The sequence below is a fragment of the Amblyomma americanum genome, chromosome 5 (assembly GCF_052857255.1).
Source record: "Amblyomma americanum isolate KBUSLIRL-KWMA chromosome 5, ASM5285725v1, whole genome shotgun sequence".
In the NCBI taxonomy this organism is placed as follows: domain Eukaryota; kingdom Metazoa; phylum Arthropoda; class Arachnida; order Ixodida; family Ixodidae; genus Amblyomma; species Amblyomma americanum.
In genome coordinates, this window is record NC_135501.1 from 176772454 (window position 1) to 176777935 (window position 5482).

A 5482-nucleotide genomic window follows, 5' to 3' on the forward strand; every position below is an offset into this window, starting at 1 on the left:
ACATGAAATGAAGAGAATGCATACCACTGCGTTTGATAAATGCATTTATTAGCATGGTAGTTATGACTGCTTTGCGAATACGGAATTTCGCATAATGTCGTAATCACTTTTGCACTGACTGCCTGCTCAACATAAGAACGTTGAACACGTTTCGTGATGTCGACTGAACGGAAGATTTGAGAGTGAATTCGCCTAATGCGACGACTAATTTGTCGCGCTTCATGATGAGGGCGTTGAAGTCGCCGTCAAGGGCGACTGCAGGCCGAAGTGCGATAGAAACCGGTTAGGAGGACAGGAGGAATTTCAGAACGATTTCCTGAGAGGCGTTAGGACGCGTTTCACGGCGTCTTGCGACGACCGCGTTTACCACCCGACGACCACGATGATAGCACAAAAACCCAAGACCACGGCTATTAATAGACAGCGCTGCAAAAAGCTATCTTTAAAAGCCTTTGAAATTCGCCAGGAGGCGGCGCTGCCTTCCGAACAGTAACTCTCATTTCCACTTGTGGTTGACGGACCACTTTGTTTGTCGCAGTTGGTCGTTACTTGCACTGAATTGGATTGGTTGGCTACGTGTGACAATACTTAACGCTTCAGTTTTATTTTTACTCTCTAGGCCTTGTGGAATATACTTACGAAAAAAAATGCGACTGTAGTTCATACTGCTACGGAAGGGGCCAGCTGCTATTACTGAGCCACTCTACAGAAAGGAAACGAGCTCAGAGTGCCCTTGGCGCCAGGTAACTCGGCAAGGTCCGGTAGCAGTGCGTACTGAATATAAATAAGATAAGGGAAGTCTGAGATGTGATTTATGCTTCAGATGAATGGAGCTTTCCACAGTGCTGTGTCGGCGCCGTGGCTTAGTTGGTTAAGTTGCCTGTCTAGTAAAGAGGAGATCGTGAGTTCGAATCTCGCCGGTGCCTGTCCGTCTTTTTTTTCCACCGAAGGGAAGGCTTCACTCCTATTTCTTATTAGTGGGCAAGCATTACAAGGCTATGTCCGGTGTTTCGTGTCCACAAAAGTTGTCCGCACGATTACGTGGCCCTGTGAAGATAAATGTGCAAAAGTGCTTGCTAGATAGTGCGTGATGAGATCTTGGTGCGGGAAAAACTTGGTTGATGAGTTGAAATTAAACATGAAAATTACACTAAGACGTCACAACAGGGACGGACATCGACATAACTGGTCGTCACTCGATGGCTTCATGGAACGCCTACTGGCGTCGTGGAAAAAACCCTCGTTCTAGAAAGTTCCATGACGTCACATCCGCCGACGTCACTGCACGTCTATACAAACAAGCAACGCAATGCTTTCGCATTTCTCCAATGCGGGTCGCCGCAGTGATCTCAGTTTTTAATATTTCACTTAATGGCTATTAGACGGCGCTTTGAAATGCTGCTCTGGATTTCACGACAGGCTGTACGCACAATAATCGCAGTGTGTTGCTTCAAATATCTGTATATTTTAATGCTTTGCCCTTTCTTAATCGCCGTCGCTTTCTGTTCGCCTCACCGAGAAAATTATAAGTCGTACACTGGGTCGCTCTGGAAAGGTAGCTATCGCGTGAGAGCGCTTCTCCAGATAATTTCGACCACCAGGGGTTCTTTAACGTGCACTAACGTCGCACGGTACTCGGGCCTGTGGCATTTGGCCTCCATCGAAATGCGACCACCGCGGCCGGGATCAAACCCGAGGCTGCTATATATCGACGGTGCAGTCGTGCTATTCATAAAGTTCGAGTAATCAGAAGTTCAGCACGCCGAGAGCGACGGAAATTCTTTTTCCCACGAGATTTGAGGTGGCCTATGTGCAGCTCTGGAACGTTAAAATACACATACCAACCATACCATACCATACCATACCATACCATACCATATCATACCATACCATACCATACCAACCATACCATACCATACCATACCATGTCATTTCATACTGCAGCTTGCCATACTATGCCATACCGTACCATTTGGTATGCTATGATAAGCATGGTACTGTATGGTAAGGTATGTTATGGCATGATGAAATAACATACCTTACCAAACTATACCATGCACTATCATACCTTGCAATACGATACTGTACCATAATATACTATGCCTTAACGTACCCTGCCATGCCGTGCCATAACATACGTACCGTACTATATCACCATATCACGCCATGCCATTACAGACTATACTGTGCCGTACCATCCTGCCATACCCTACCCTATCATACCACACCATACTGTACATACCAATACTTACCATACATTATATACTATACGGTTCCATACCGTACCACACCATACCGAACAAACAGTACTGTTCCATGTCGTATTACGCCCTACCACACAACTTTACACACCACACCATACCATACGAAACATGCCACACCTTTCAGTGCTATAATGCTGTACCATTCCGCACGGTATCGAATATACCGTACCTTGACACTATGGCGTACTGTACCGTGCTTTATCATGCCGTGCCAACTATGCCATACCACACCATATCGTAACGTAAAATACCATAGCATACGATACCATGCCAAACCTAAGATACCGTGCCATATCATGCCGTAGCGTTCCTTACCGTACCATAACTCATCGACTCACTCCCTGTCACGCCTACTGTCGCGTGGTATGAACCACGACGAAAAAACATGCAAGAAAATAAATTCTGATCCCACGGCACTGCTGTTTAGCAGGTGCTCTCAAAGAAGGGATGCAATGGCACCGGTGAGATTCGAACTCACGATCTCCTGTTTACTAGACAGGCGCTTTAACCAACTAAGCCACGGCGCCGTACAGCCAGATGCCGTGGTCCGCTCTACTCAAGCATCTCTCCGATACCATTCCACTTTCCTCACCTAATTAATGTTCAGTGCACGCTGCCTCCGGACCCTGCCGAGTTACCTGGTCCCAAGGACGCTATGCGCTCTTTCGGTTCCTGTAGCGTGGCAGAATGACGGCGACCGGTACCTTCCGTAATTGTCTAGAAGTGTTCACGATTTTGAGAACGCTGTGACTTTGGTTTGCCGCGGTCTTGGTCATGGACAGTTTCGCTTCTTGCAGACACGGGTGGTGGAGAGAACGTAGAGAGCAATGCTTGCGGCCATTTTTAAGCACATGAAATGCAGGTGGAAGCTGAGAGGAACAGAATAAAAGGAAAACATGTACAATTATATTAATACACACTCAAAGAAGAATGCTGGCGGTGCAGCTAACTTTGGAATTTCTGATACATGTAAATACATTTCGAAATACGCACACCCATTTAGCTTCTAAAACACCATATCTGATGTGAAGACTCTCGCTGGAATCACAGAAAGATCGAGAATGAACATTTCAGCGCTCAGAGAGACAGAAGAGAGCGAAATAATGAAAGACAAAATCGAGAACTAAAGAAAAAGGCCGTCGGCGAATCAAAACTTTTTCTTAGCGGTGGAGACGCTGATAGTGACCAAACAACAGTCTTTCAATATGACTTCGCTACTGAATATTATTATTACTATAATAAGGAGAAGCCGGGAGAGCTTATCTCATTGTATTTGGTTTGGATTAAAGGCGGATTCACACTAGTGAGCCGCAAACGTTGCGGGACTGATTTCGGTCAATTAGCTACCGTTTCCGAAGCACTATAGGAGAACGGGGATGGAGCGTAACAAATAGATTTAAACTTGTCGGCCGACCTCCCCGACTCGCCATTGTGAATTCGCTTTAAGTTTCTGTTTCGGCATAAAGTTAGGATCGTCTGAATCGAGTATGCATTGATCATGTTTATTTTTGACCTATTACACTATTTGCGATGTGAGTTAATAATAATAATAATTGGTTTTGGGGGGAAAGGAAATGACGCAGTATCTGTCTCATATATCGTTGGACACCTGAACCGCGCCGTAAGGGAAGGGTAAAGGAGGGAGTGAAAGAAGAAAGGAAGAGAGATGTGCCGTAGTGGAGGGCTCCGGAATAATTTCGACCACCTGGGGATCTTTAACGTGCACTGACATCGCACAGCACACGGGCGCCTTAGCGTTTTTCCTCCATTAAAACGCAGCTGCCGCGGTCGGGTTCGAACCCGGGAACTCTGGATCAGTAGTCGAGCGCCCTAACCACTGAGCCACCGCGGCGGGGGGATGTGAGTTCGGAAAATCAGGAAATTGGAAAATTGGTCTTTGAGGAAAGGAAATGGCGCAGTATCTTGTCTCACATTTCGGCGGAGACGTGAACCGTGCCTTAAGGGAAGGGATAAACTTTTGAGTGAAATAAAAAAGGAAAAAAGAGGTGACGTAGTGGAGGGCTGCAGAGAAATTTGGACCACCTGAGGTACTTTAACGTGCACCGATATCGCTCAGCACACGGGCGCCGTTGCGTTTCGCCCCCATCGAAACGTGGCCGCCGCGGTCGGGTTAGAACCCGGGTTCTCCTGCTCAGTAGCCGAGCGCGCTAACCTCTGAGCCATCGCGGGGGTGCGGGAAAATGTTTTTTTGATTTGCATGTCCAGAAAGGGCGCATATAAACACAAAGAACCAAGAGAACTGTAGTAAAAAAAAAGAAGAATGGGACAGTTATGAAGCCTTCTGAAGCCTATGAATATTGTTTCCTGTCACTACATTTTGTCGCTTACGATGATCATGGTATTCCATTTTCTTTCATCCGTATCATAAAGCAGAAGCTGCTTTTGTGCCATTAAGATCAGTATAACTTACTTACATATTCTTTAATCATTCTTGTTGTGGCTTTTGTTGTAGTTGCCTTTGTTGCGTTGCACTGAACACCACTGTACTGCGCCTGCCCAAACAACACAGAAATAGGGAGGATAGAAGAACGGTGAATTGAGCTTGTCGGAGGAAATGCTGTGCAGCTCAGACCCGAAAGTTCAGCAGCAGCTGACCGAAAGGGCTAGAGCGGCTGCAAGATCCAATGGACTCCCCTAACAGGGGGATCGGCCAACAGTTTTCGTGCCGATTAAAATCATCATCATCATAATCATTATTATGATCGTCCGTTTCAGCCACGCGAACACTTGCCCGTGCGCTCGCGCTAGCGTGGCCTGAAGAACAAGAAGATCATCGAGCGCAGCGGGCGGCCATGTCGACGCAGGAACCGCCTAAGGACCACTCGAAGGGTTCTCGCAAGGGCCGTGGCCACAAGTCTTCCATCTCAGAGGGCGGCGGGAAACGGCGGTCTTCAGCGCCCGCTGACGACGCGGGCCGAAGGGTCAGCAAGAGCGACGCCGCCCAAGATGGCGGACGCGTACGCGACGACGTCGCTCCCCTCTCCAAACCCACCTCGGCCCCACCTGATGCTCCGCCGTTGCCACAGCCTGAGGATATCCCGGCAGGTTCGAGCCCCTTCCCGCCGCCACCCCCAGCTTCGTCCTCAACGGGACAACCTAAGGACGCTGCCGCCATCTCGAGCCAGGACTTGACACCTCTTGCATCTCCGCCTGAACAGCCTGGGGACGTGGCCGTGGTCTCGAACGAGGTCCCTCCG

General features: G+C 48.1%; 2 non-coding genes across 2 annotated transcripts; both read right to left on the minus strand.

Annotated features, from left to right (window-relative positions):
- Positions 1-2717: 2717 nt before the first annotated feature.
- TRNAT-AGU (transfer RNA threonine (anticodon AGU)) lies at positions 2718-2791 on the minus strand. Its single transcript has one exon. It is a non-coding gene; the product is annotated as a tRNA-Thr (tRNA).
- A 1253-nt stretch (positions 2792-4044) lies between these two features.
- On the minus strand, positions 4045-4116 carry TRNAS-ACU (transfer RNA serine (anticodon ACU)). Its single transcript has one exon. It is a non-coding gene; the product is annotated as a tRNA-Ser (tRNA).
- Between the last annotated feature and the right edge of the window lie 1366 nt (positions 4117-5482).